The 14,332-nt window shown below is 35.6% G+C and overlaps 1 protein-coding gene and 1 long non-coding RNA gene across 2 annotated transcripts in view; one reads left to right on the top strand and one right to left on the bottom strand.

The window, feature by feature from the left end:
- LOC311068744 (uncharacterized protein) overlaps nucleotides 1-14,332 on the top strand; it is a 62,301-nt gene that overhangs the window by 4,133 nt on the left and 43,836 nt on the right. The window lies entirely within an intron of this gene.
- Nucleotides 258-6,112, bottom strand: LOC311069180. Its single transcript, XR_014603490.1, has 6 exons — nucleotides 6,067-6,112; nucleotides 1,748-1,843; nucleotides 1,317-1,652; nucleotides 1,012-1,145; nucleotides 783-862; nucleotides 258-645 (listed from the first exon to the last, which is right to left on the bottom strand). It is a non-coding gene; the product is annotated as an uncharacterized lncRNA (long non-coding RNA).

The following is a 14,332-nucleotide window of genomic DNA, read 5'->3' as shown; positions in this document are numbered from 1 at the left end:
GCCTTGCAACCAAACTCAATCAGTCATTCAGCTGCCTATATCATTAGGTGAGTTCATTTGGCATCAGGCCTGCATTAATTTGGCCAGAAATACAGGACATCTTTTGTCACACTATACACTATCATTCAAAAGTTTGGGTTGAGTCACTGTTTTAAATCTTTTTTGGAATAAATTAATGAAAAGAATGCAATTAAACAATGAGTTAAGGGACATTTTATTCCAGGAACAAGAAAGAACTATATACAATAAAGCACAGCATAAAAATGAACAATAAATAAAATAATGTCAACAAGAACAAAACTTTTTTTTTTTTGGCCCGCCACCACCCCCCCTCTTCGGAGGACAACTTTATTTTTTAATAAAGCAAAGTATATACACAATATGTTACAATACAGACAAAGAACAAAACTGATGAACTGGCAGAGACTATGAAAAAGAAAGAAGAAGTGGAATGAGTAAGAGGAGAAATTAAAATAGCAGCAGTTAAAAGAACATGTCAACTACAGAGCCTTAAACAACAACACACAAATTAAGCACTGAAGACGGGGGCGGTCTGTCCAAATGCTGCAGTCTACGCCTACACCCTGGGAAACGTCTGTGTGCTCGTCTTCACTTTCCTCACCAACCTGCTCATCATCATCCTCACTTGTGCCAGACACAGATAAAACTTACACAAACAATATAACAAATCTCTGTTGTACTAATTGCATTCTCATGTTTTTAAGACATTTAAAAATCTTTGCACTTTCAATATTAAATATAAACGCCGATATCCATCTCACCATCATCTGCTTCATTCTTGCTCTGCACTCCAGCGGGTTGCACTGCACAAACATATTTGTGTTCTGTAGAGGTTTTTGCCCTAAGCCACAAAAAAAAAAAAAAAAAACTGTAATCACATATCACACTGACTGTGCTATAATAATGTTTTGAAATATTGGACTCCTCTTGACACAGGTGCCAGACTGTAATGCATCAAATGATCAAATATCAAATAAAAGATTAACATACATAAGGCCATGGCTGCTGCCTTCATTCACTATGGCATGGAAGCGGAGCACATCCCAGCAACGCCTCTCCGAAATCGCACATCTCCGAGTCTGGGCCGCTGGGCAGCACGCGGCTTTGGGCTCTTCCTTCTGGAGCTGATGCACAGAGAACCAGAAGACACTTTTAGCATCTCAAAAAAGCTCTTTGCCACTTTCATCATCAGAACTTTGAGTCAGAATGACTCAAAAAAACTCTTTTAACATTAAGAACTCAGAAACAGCTATGTACAGCCAAAACATACATTGTGGAGGTGTGTGTGACCTTACCTGGTTGCGTGTGTCCGTACAGCATGTCTGTCCTCCTCTGGTCCAGCATCTCAGCAGGTCAAATCACTGGAAAACAGAAATAAGTCAGTGGCCTCTGCTTCTTATTCAAGAAATATTCTGCTTCATATTCAAGAAATGATTTTAAGATCTACATCTGTAAAACAAAAACATGGATGTGACATTTTATAGAGATGCAAAAAAAAGACTCATCTCATCTGGGACGGCACCAAGTTGACCCGGTTATAGGCTTCCAGTCTAAACATCCATGGTGTACCCGTGGCAATGATATTGGGGTAAATGTATGTCAAGTCCAAGTCGAAGCCATCTTCCTGGTTCCTGTTTTTAATTTGCAACAACATTTTTTATTATTAAATTATAATTAATCAGCCATGCGTAATGTCGCTGTGTTCGTCAGTAACAATAACACTCACCAGCCACTTATGGATTTGTGTTTTGAATCAAGGAATCTCACCAAATTATCAATGTTGTTTCTGTAGACACCCTCCAGTCGCCTGGAACACGTGCTTCTGTACGCATTATACGTGCATGTTGGATTAATTATTGACAGATATATTGAAAATTAATTATTGACAAATAAGTCAGCAGGGGATGCTGCAAATTATTTTTATTAAACTACATGTCAAAAATTAAGAACTCAAACAAAAACATTGCATTTTTAATGACCATTCCTGTTGTTGCCTAGTTTTATGTTACCTGGCTGTTGTATGCACACCTCCACAGGTTCTGATTGGACTGGAAGGTGAAAATCCAGACTTAAACTTCCATAGATTATAGATTCAGGGCCCACAACTTAAACGATTTCAAGTATTTAGTTGTTTATTTGTACATAATTTGGGCTTCCAGCTCATAAAACCCACGAAAACAGGATTTCAAAAAATTTGAATATGACATGAAATCACACAGTAATTACACAGTAATACCATGGTCATTGAACCAGGTTTTGGATCTTTTGGCAGTGTGGGCAGGTGCAAATCCTGCTGGAAAATGAAGGAAGCATGAAGTGCTCTGAAAATGTCCTGGTAGACGGCTGCGTTGACTCTGGATTTAATAAAGCACAGTGGACCAAAGTCCTCTTTTCTGATGAGAGCAAATTTTGCATCTCATTTGGACGCGTAGAACCATGGTGTAACCACTAGATGGCATCTACAGCTCTCTATGGAGAAGCCAAATCTATGCCAAATCTCTATGGCATGTGAATGGACACATTTACTTTTTTTTTTTTTTTTTTGTGGATTTGAATATATATTTAAACAATCTCAAAAACTATTTCTTATCAAGTTTTGGATATATATTTTTTTAGAAATAGTGATTTAAAGTGTTAGTTTTTGCATTATGATTACAGTCAAACCTAAACATTGTGTTAGAAAGAGAAGCTTGTTCTTTATTTTTTATTTATTTTTTTAATTCAGAATTTGTAACAAAAAATGCAATTCATTCAATTATAACACTTTATGTGAAATAATATTTAATGAACATGTCTATTTGTGTATTCATTTTCATTAATTCATGCTCGGATCATGACCCCATTTTTTTTTTTTGTATTCACATACCTAATGCCATAAAAGTCACCAAGTTTCATAACATTCCGATGAAGCTGTGATTTTTAGAAATTCAAAACAGATTTTTTTTCGGTCAGAAATGACCGAAGACCTTCTGAGGGTTGTGTGAACTATCCCTAATGATTTAGTTCCCAAAACTGTAAGTAATTCAGACAAAATTCAAAAGGTAACAAAAGTGAGTGAATTTTGAAAACTTTAGTCTCCACAAGGACTAACTGCATGGAGAAGAGCATTAAGTACAATTCTCATTTTGTTTTCTATAGAAGATGGGAGTGACTACCCAGGTGAAAAAAAAGTGCACTAAAATACATTTTATTTAAGTGCACTTAGTACACTTCCATAATACACTTTCATAATGTACTTAAAGTGCTCTATTTTCGACACACTTATTTTGCACTTAATATACTAAAAGCTTATCTTTAGTACTGCTTAATATAAACTTAAGATCATCTTAGTGTACTCAATTGTGCTTTTTTGAGACACACTGAAGATGAATTTAAGTGTATTTTTAATATACTATTTCATATTTTAAAAAAATGTATTTTGTTACCACTTTAAGTATAATTGAAATCATCTTTAAATACAATAATAAACTATTTAAATTATAATAATAATAATATTAAATTATATACAAATTATACTTAGAATGTATTCCTAGATTAAAAAAAGTGCACTAAAATACATTTTATTACACTTCCATAATACACTTCCATAATGTACTTAAAGTGCTCTATTTTCGACACACTTATTTTGTACTTAATATACTAAAAGCTTACCTTTAGTACTGCTTAATATAAACTTAAGATCATCTTAGTGTACTCAATTGTGCTTTTTTGAGACACACTGAAGATAAACTAAAGTGTATTTTTAATATACTATTTCATATTTTCAACAAATGTATTTTGTTACCAGTTTTAGTATAATTGAAACCATCTTTAAATACAATAATAAACTATTTAAATTATAATAATAATAATATTTAATTATATACAAATTATACTTATAATGTATTCCTAGATTAAAAAAGTACACTAAAATACATTTTATTTAAGTGCACTTAATACACTTCCATAATGTATTTAAAGTGCTCTATTTTCACGCACTTATTTTGTACTTAACCCTTTAAAGCCTGACACATTAAAAAAATGGCAGAAAATTATATATTTTTGGAAATTAGATGTTTATTAAGCCTTGAATCAAAAAAATAAAATAAAAAATGTTGCCAACTCATTTTGTTTATGATATATTTTTTGTATCACAATTGATACATCAGGCTTTTTGGGAACGTTTTGCTTACAACAGTGTAGATTTTAGATACAAAAAATCTATTATGCCTTTAACAGTTTGAAAACATAGCAGTTTCTGTCTTTGTTCAGGCAAAGATGCACCTTACACTTCTCACAGTACACATGTGAGAAGTGATTGTTGGTGCAATGCTTGCATCTTTGCACCAACAAAGTGCAAAGATGCACTTTGGCGGCCTATAGCTTTAGGCGGCCTATAGCTTTTTTATTTATTTATTTGATTTATTCCCATTCGGAAATAATTTTTTTTATTACTAAGCAAACACTGAATGGAACAACACAAATTATATATCATTTTAAAGCTTAGGATCTCAGCTTTTTAATGCATCTAATTACATTTATTAACTCCTAACGAGTGCTGAGTAATCCCTCTAAAACCAAGTGTACTGCCAGCAGGCGCCACCTAGCTGCGAAAATATTCATTACCATATTTTTCAAAAATCTTGCCTTGATTAACACAAAGGTGATGTCATTTGAAAGCTTAGAGTCTGAACTTTACAGTGAATGTATCCACTTTGAAAAACTCTTAAGTATTGCTGAGTTATTTGCTGATAAATAGAATTTCTTTTTTTTCATAATCTATAAAATAATGTACTGCAATGTGTCAAAAACATCATACAGCTCATGAAACATTCTCAGATAATTGAAAATGGCACTTCATTTTTTACAGCATATTATTACAATTAAAATGAGCCCAAAATTAACATAATCTATTGCTTTTATGACAAGATATTCTTCATGGAGAAAAAATTGCCCATGAGTGGGTGTCAAAGACTGTACAAAAAGGCTATCTCTTTTCAAAATGTAATTTTTGATTCCTTTATCCAAAATTTTTTTTTTTTTATCCAGATGCAGCTAACAAAGAATTTTCCTCCTACCTTATTTCCTTCCTGAGTTATTCCATGACAAATAAGAAAGATATGCAAAATCATAATAAAAATTATATATATATATATATATATATATTCTTTTATCCGCCGTTTCTTGGCAGGACAATGTCCAAATGTAATGTAATTTATATTTTCAAAAAATTTAAAAAGAGTTCTTTCAAACGATACCTACCTTTTGACTCTCCTTGCTATAGTTTTGGAGTTATTATGATTATATAATTTTTATGTAGTTTGGGGCAAAATTTGCTGTTTCAGTCTTACCAGTTAATTTCTCTCTGTGTGTGTGTGTGTGTGTGTGTGTGTGTGTGTGTGTTTGTGTGTGTGTGTGGGGGGGGGTGTGTGTGTCTTATTTGCACTCTTGATGTTTTAGAGTGTCACCCCTTCATTGCTGTACACTTTTTTTCAGCACAGTGGCTGATCTGTAGCTTGTACCACCAAAAGTTTCTCTTGAGTTTTCCTATTTTTTTGTATTTCCCATTCATATGTCGCCCGTTTTCGGGCGGGAGGAAGCTAAGCGTGATCTTTTTTTTTTACGACCCTTTAACATATCAGAATCATCTCCTTGATTTTTTTGTGTGTTCATATAGGTAATAAAACAAAAGTCACCAAGTTTCACCCCCATCCGATGAAGCAAAAAAATTAAACAATTCGAAACGTTCAAGTTTTCGCCCGTTTTCGGGCGAAGAAGCCCAGAGGGTTAATATGGAATTTCAGTCATTAATTGCCATTAATTGAATCATCCCAATATTGTGTGTGTTTGCATTGTGGTAGTCATAAAGTAGATAACATTACTACAATTTGACATTACTGTTTAGACATAAAGCACCATTAATACCTGCAGTATCAAATTTGATACACAATTTCCAACACGATTTACTTGTAATTTAACGATTAAATTATTAAGTAATTATGCATTATTTCAATTCAGAAAGTGTTAAATTAATTATATCAGGCGCAATCCAATATTATTTTTTACCTTAACAACTTGAAATTAGGTTTTATTTTCCTGCCGAAAGCGTCTGGCTTGATCCAATCGCAGCCGCCATTTTGAAAAGCTAAAAAATCACCCCTCTACTGCCTGCAGTACAGTGAAATTCCACAAGATGGCAGAATACACGTATCAAAATAGATACAACAGGTTTTCAAAGAAAGTATTGCCCTCACTGATTCAATATATGTCTTAGAAACTCGTGTATCAAATATGATACGTGCGGTTTTAAAGGGTTAATATACTAAAAAATGTTCTTTAGTACTTCTTAATATAAACTTAAGATCATCTTAGTGTACTCAACTGTGCTATTTTGAGACACACTGAAGATGAACTTAAATATGCTTTTAACATACTATTTCAGCTTTAATTTTATCTTTAGATTAAATCTTTAATACATTTTTAAATACACTTATAAATTATTTAAAATATAAGAATATATCAACTGTGCTATTTTTATACAAACTTAAGATGAACTTAAACATGATTTTAAAATATTATTTCAGCTTTAATTTTTTTTCCCCCTTAGAGCAATAGAACCCATCTTTAAAACATTTTTAAATACACCTTTAAATTCTTTAAAATATAAGAATATACAATCATATTATATTTATGGAAACTAATTTATTGTAAAAATGTATTTTAACTATGTCAAAAGTACTTTTATAAAACATTTAAATGTTAATGTTTTTTTTTTAGTCAAGTACACTATTACTGTGTTATCAGTAGCATTTTCTGCCTCATTTATGCTGAAGTTATACTGTTAAAATGTAAATGTTACAATTGTCCACCATTGATGAAGGCGTTTAATACAATAATCATTTTAAAGTTAGATGTAATGCATTTGATAAAAATAACCGGTAAATGTAATTCATGTAAATGAAAACACCTATAGTTTAAAAGGATACAGGAGGAATGGTATGTGTACAAACAAAAAGCATCTCTTTCTTAAAAAACACTTTATTTTTTTTAAACATTATTAAAGTCCAAACAGACTGTTGGGAAACAAAATAACACAAGTGGCAAGCTTAAACTAAAAGCATTAAAGGAGTTCACCCAAAAATCAAAATGATCTCAGTTTTTACTCACCTGCGTGTTGTTCTAACCCCGTATGGCTTCCATTTATAATTGCATAACAAAATATTATATTTATGATGTAATCTGAGCGCTGGATAAGTCTTCCATTGACTTCCAAGGGGCTTAAACTTAAACTTAATTTAAATAGTAATTAAGTGTAATTAAGAAAGTATACTAAAAGCCTTATTTTTTAAAAATGTATTTTTAGTGCATTAAAAAAATATATACTTTTGAAAAAATAGACAGAAGAGTTTTTTAGTGTATTTCTTACAAGTACATTTTAACACATTAAAAATAGTTCATTGCTAGTGTACTTTGATAGCTATGTAAAAGTACACTAACAATGAACTATTTTTAATGCGTTAAAAATGTACTTGTAAGAAATACACTAAAAAAACTCTTGTCTATTTTTTCAAAAGTATATTTTTTTTTATGCACTAAAAATACATTTAAAATATAAATGGTATTTAGTATACTTTATTAATTACACTTAAGTACTACTTAAGTAAAAATATACTTTTAATTAGTGTATTAATAGTGTATTATTTTTACAGTTGTTTTTAGCACAAAAAATATGAATGTACTACAAATGTACTTTCTTGTACTTAAGTGTATTTTTAGTGCACTAAAGTACACTTTTTTTCACCTGGGTATAAATAATGACCAAATCTTTATTTTTGAGGGAACAATAATTTTGTAAAATAAAAAATGTTTAAATGTAGTATATTTGTCTCCTGGTCCTTATTTTAAATAGGTCATAAAAATATCACTAATTATTGATATCAACCGATATGAAACACTTATATCGTGATACAGTTTTCATCCATATCGCCCAGCCCTACCTTGAGTCATTTTTAGCGATTTCTTAGCACTTCCTTTCCTGACGCGCAGACTCAAACCGAGCAAAGCGTTACACGGACCACATGAGCAACCCGTCTGTCTTCTAGTAGCTGTGCCAAGAGAAATCTGAATCATTCCCTTCCAAATCTTGCAGAGACGGAGAGTGTGAGTAGGAGCTGTCCATGAGCTTGGAGCAGGAGCAACTTTTGCTAGGTATTCTGATTAATTATATTGTCATTTTGCCTCCACGTCCCCCCGATTGCCCGCGAGCTTCTCCCCCCGTCCATACGGTAATCTCTGTACTGTCAAAGAGTATAGAAGTAACTTAAGGTACTTCTATACTCTTTGGTACTGTGCGACAGAGAGTCGCGTGGTTATGACGCAATCGTTAGCCTACTTTTACAAAAACTGCTTCTACGGAGCCATAACATAAGCTACAAGGTAATGGAGCATTTTATACATTGTCGTGTTTCTTTAGAAATAAATAATGGACAAATGGAGTCTTTAAACGCCTCAGATGTAAAGTTATTCGCTGTCAAAGTGACGCCAAAATGAATGGGAGTCAATGGGATGCTAACTGCAGGTGAAGTTCTGCTACAAGATGGCGGCACGCGGCCGACTTCAACTTCCGGTCGACTTCCTTCCCCCCTGGTAGATCTACGCATAGATATCATATATAAAGGCTAGATGTCTCGTGCGCACTGCTGGCCAATGGAGGTCGACGTCCGCACGTGGCGGCCATCTTGCGACAGTGTACTCGCTCACTACTTCAATGGTGCATGTACTTTTAAATAACCATAACTTGCTCATTTTTCTACCGATTTTCAAACGGTTTGGTTTGTTATAAACGTCAGAGATGTAGTTATGACACTGCATACATACACTGCATACATATGAAAAATTATAACATACATTTTCAAGCATTCGGAATTATAGCCACGTTAATAACGTTTGTAAGAAACCAAACCGTTTGTAAATCCGTCAAGATTTCAGCGAGATAAGAGGATTTGTGTGCGTGCTGATCATTCACCTTAATGCACAGAGCACTGTCACAAGATGGCCGAACGATGATGCCGGAAGTGACTGCGCCATAAGACATCTAGCGTTTATATATGATATCTATGGATCTACGCCCCAGCAGTTTTACGCCCCTGCTGTTCCAGATGCGTCCAGTAGGGGGAGACTGTACAGCGACACGAATTGAGGTATATTAAATAATCTAAGTTATTTTTGTTTAGCAATGATGCAACATTTATTATTTATAAACGATTAGCTTGATAGAGCAAAAAGTTCTGGAAGGTCAGGTTGATGTTCTGTCTGGCTTAAACTTAGCTAAGCACGTGTAAGTTTAGTCTTCTCTACTCACTTTCAAAATTAATATTTTTTTGAATTTTCTTTTGTTGCCTGTCTTTATCTTGCGTGAGATGGCCTCTTCTGGTAAGACTATGTTTACTCCTTTCTGGTTTGAGTTGTTTCTTATAAATGAGATGATCTAACTATCTAATTTATATCTAAATATAATTTTTTCTTAAAATAGCTTACTGAACTGGACTAAAATGTAGGCTGTGTGCACTTAATGTGGGATTTATCATACTCTGATATCTTTAATCCTTTAATCATGGAGGGGTCTGAAATTGTCATCGTAGGTGCATGTCCACTGTGAGAGACATAATCTAAAAAAAAAAAATCCAGAAATCACAATAGGCCTATATGATTTTTTAACTATTTATTTGTATGATACAGCTGCAAACAAGTATTTGAACACCTGTCTATCAGCTAGAATTCTGACCCTCAAAGACCTGTTAGTCTGCCTTTAAAATGTCCACCTCCACTCCATTTATTATCCTAAATTAGATGCACCTGTTTGAGGTCGTTAGCTGCATAAAGACACCTGTCCTCCCCATACAATCAGTAAGAATCCAACTACTAACATGGCCAAGACAAAGAGCTGTCCAAAGACACTAGAGACAAAATTGTACACCTCCACAAGGCTGGAAAGGGCTACGGGGAAATTGCCAAGCAGCTTGGTGAAAAAAGGTCCACTGTTGGAGCAATCATTAGAAAATGGAAGAAGCTAAACATGACTGTCAATCTCCCTCGGACTGAGGCTCCATTCAAGATCTCACCTCGTGGGGTCTCAGTGATCCTAAGAAAGGTGAGAAATCAGCCCAGAACTACACGGGAGGAGCTGGTCAATGACCTGAAAAGAGCTGGGACCACCGTTTCCAAGGTTACTGTTGGTAATACACTAAGACGTCATGGTTTGAAATCATGCATGGCACGGAAGGTTCCCCTGCTTAAACCAGCACATGTCAAGGCCCGTCTTAAGTTTGCCAATGACCATTTGGATGATCCAGAGGAGTCATGGGAGAAAGTCATGTGGTCAGATGAGACCAAAATAGAACTTTTTGGTCATAATTCCACTAAACGTGTTTGGAGGAAGAAGAATGATGAGTACCATCCCAAGAACACCATCCCTACTGTGAAGCATGGGGGTGGTAGCATCATGCTTTGGGGGTGTTTTTCTGCACATGGGACAGGGCGACTGCACTGTATTAAGGAGAGGATGACCAGGGCCATGTATTGCGAGATTTTGGGGAACAACCTCCTTCCCTCAGTTAGAGGATTGAAGATGGGTCGAGGCTGGGTCTTCCAACATGACAATGACCCGAAGCACACAGCCAGGATAACCAAGGAGTGGCTCTGTAAGAAGCATATCAAGGTTCTGGCGTGGCCTAGCCAGTCCCCAGACCTAAACCCAAAAGAGAATCTTTGGAGGGAGCTCAAACTCCGTGTTTCTCAGCGACAGCCCAGAAACCTGACTGATCTAGAGAAGATCTGTGTGGAGGAGTGGGCCAAAATCCCTCCTGCAGTGTGTGCAAACCTGGTGAAAAACTACAGGAAACGTTTGACCTCTGTAATTGCAAACAAAGGCTACTGTACCAAATATTAACATTGATTTTCTCAGGTGTTCAAATACTTATTTGCAGCTGTATCATACAAATAAATAGTTAAAAAATCATACATTGTGATTTCTGGATTTTTTTTTTTAGATTATGTCTCTCAGAGTGGACATGCACCTACGATGACAATTTCAGACCCCTCCATGATTTCTAAGTGGGAGAACTTGCAAAATAGCAGGGTGTTCAAATACTTATTTTCCTCACTGTATAACTATTCTACAGTAGGTCATATATAACTATTCTACAGTAGGTCATATATCATTACTTGTCATGTGATCCAACTATGTGTATTATTATTTTTTTAATTTACAAAAACAAACAGTCATCTGTAGGCTGAATAAAACAAACAGTCATCTGTAGGCTGAGTGAAGAGAGTGAAGCCCAACTGAATATCTACAGATATTGATAGTGCAGATCAACACTGTAACGTTTATATTTAAATTAACAAAAAACATACAATTGGGCAAAGTCTATGAACGGGAAGGTTATTAATGTGGAAGTTTTGAGCGTCGATTTAATGGTGTTATTTCGCAGTATATCCCCCTACTGGATGCATCTGGAACAGCAGGGGCGTAAAACTGCTGGGGCGTAAAACTGCCTGGGGCGTAGATCTACCGGCTCCAGGTCTGCAGCCTCCCCATATACATGGATTTCTCGGCGACGTCATCACTGCTTGCGCATGCAACCAAGAGGCAAAAGACCCGCGGTCTTCGTACCGGAGTAAAGGGTTTAGGCTAGTAACAAAGTGGTGGTGTTGTCGCTAAGTCAAAATGCCAAGGAGTTGTTGCGTAATTTATTTACACGCAGGCCTATCTGTTGTGTTTTATCTGCTCATTTAAATTATACGTGTTGTAAGTAATTCCAAATCTAGGCGAATGGAAGAGTGGGACAGAAGGAGGAAGTTGTATGTTATATTCTTTCTATTCATAATTTGACGAGCTGCACATGACCGACCACTAGGGTTGCAAAATTCTGGGAATTTTCAAAGATGGAAACTTTCCATGGGAATTAATGGGAATTTAAGGGAATTAACAGGAATTTATGGGAATAAACTGGGAATTTTCAAAGTTGAGGGTTGGCTCTTCATAGGGAACTTAAATACAGTTGAGGAAAGTATATTTTAGCATAATCTTGACTAAAACAAACAGATGCCATTCAAATACACTTGAATATCCATGCCATTCCTCAATCACATGCACATAGCACACTGCTTACTGCATGGCTATTGAGACCACACCCCCTGCTGGCACTGTGCATGCCTCCATCACATGTACAGAAGCCCAAAGCACAAGACTATTGAAGGCACACATTTGAGCCTGTGGACTAAACAAAGTGAAGTAAGTTTTGATGATATTATGGGGAAATATATTTATTAAATGTTTAAATTGCAAATATCACATACAAATGTATTCATCTAGTAGATAGCAAGCTGAAAAGTTAGATGCTAAATAAGCTAGCATAACTTTATTTACCACATAAGTAGGGCTGGGCGGTATGACGGTATATATCGTTACCATGGAAGAAAATGTCAATCGTAACAGATTTTTTTATTCCGTGTATACCGCGACATGTAAATAAGTAGGCGTGGTTAACTCACGTGCAGCGTGCGTGAGACTGAGACACTGATATTTGTCAAAGAAACATGAAGAATGACCAAGAGGATCCGCAAAAATTATTACGTTTTCAAAATTAACGTGATATTTTCGGGGGGGAAGGTGCAGAAGTCAACTAGAGCAGTGCAGCACACTGAAAGTTTAGAGAGACGCACATGCTCGCAACGGGGCTTACTTGACAACAAGTTCATATATCAATATTCTAACGAATAGAAATAACCTTAAATAATGTATCTATCCGTCTCTTATGTGTACAGTTACTTTCAGAGTGGACGCGCAAGCGGTTGCCGTGGTAATGAATATTTCCAAAATTCCCCAGCTTAACTTCCCATGGAAATTTACTGGAAACTTTCTGGAAATTTACCGGAAATTTTCCGCCCCTTTGCAACCCTACCGACCACATAGCGTAGTTATATGCATCATGGGATTTGTACGCTCTAATCATTTCTCTTGTATACACACTTGGTGTCTGAATAAGATAATTATATATATCAGGCCATGCATTTGCTGGCCACTTCTTGTCATCCACAATCCAAAGATCGTCATGTATTGCGTAGGGATCCGGCAAGATCTCACCACTGCTGAGAGTAAGTTTTTTAATATAATCGCCACGGTCGGAGGTACTAATGGCTTCCCACATAATCCATCGTCAAATCTTTGATTTACAGTAAAGTAATGTTATATGTGTCATGAAATGTTGCAGGTCGTAAAGTAACGTAAACAAGGTTAACTTATATAAAAGCAAATTCGGGCTAAAATAGATGCTGCACTGCTAACATTGGCTATTACATTACTAACTTAGTCTAACATGATAATTCATACATGCATCACAGTATGTCCGGATTTTGATTTGTAAACAGTTGGACATTTTACATAATGTTATATTAATATGAGACACAAACAAACAGATCCAACTCTGAAATTGCAGTTTATTATTGAGTCAACAAGAAATTACAAACAATGCGAAATCTACGTTAATTACAATGTTCTTTTACAGAACTCGGCATAACAGCTAGCGGTTTTCTGCCTCCTGGATGCGCGCGCATCCGGTTTTGTTTGTATACAAGAACCCATGTATAGAGCATCCTTTGTCCTTGATGTGTCAAGACTTCGGTTGACGGACGGTGAGCATTGCGATATCTTTAATCCTTTTTTATTACATAATTGTACATGTGAACGTGTAAATATTAGCATGCACACCTTCTTTTCAGCATTATATTGTAATTAGCTATGAATGGCCTACGTTCATCGTGTGTTCGACTTATTTCAGAGTTCTGAAAGTTTGTGTAACGGTCGTTTGTGTAACGAACGCATCAGGTGCTGCGAAGCAAAAGCCTAAAGGCCATTGCACACTGAGTCCGAAATTCGCATCCGAAATTTTCGCACGTTAAAAAGAAAATACGACCTCACGTTATGTCAATCAAGCTTGCACACTGTCTACGAAACTTTCGTCCGTAATAAAAAAATTCGGATTGGGTTCGATTTTCTGCGGTTTTCGCATCCACAGCCAGTATTTTGAGAGGTTTTTTGACAATTCAGAGCCACCTCCCCTTTCAATCAGATCAAAATTTCGGAAAATATAACCTGTATACAGCTGTTCTGTCTGCCCAGCGCTTCCGCCGGTGTTACGGTTTAACGTTATCTGGTGACCGTGTTAACTGGTGACCAACTTCCGTTCATCCGCTGCAGATGTGAGCAGATTCGTCGATTCTGAAAGCACAAACTGACGCGATATTAAGCTGTCTAATAAACGCAGACTTG

This window comes from Abramis brama (assembly GCF_963993115.1).
Source record: "Abramis brama genome assembly, chromosome: 18".
Taxonomy (NCBI): Eukaryota; Metazoa; Chordata; class Actinopteri; order Cypriniformes; family Leuciscidae; genus Abramis; species Abramis brama.
The sequence above is the reverse complement of the archived record's forward strand: the minus strand, read 5'-3'. Positions and strand labels throughout refer to the sequence as shown.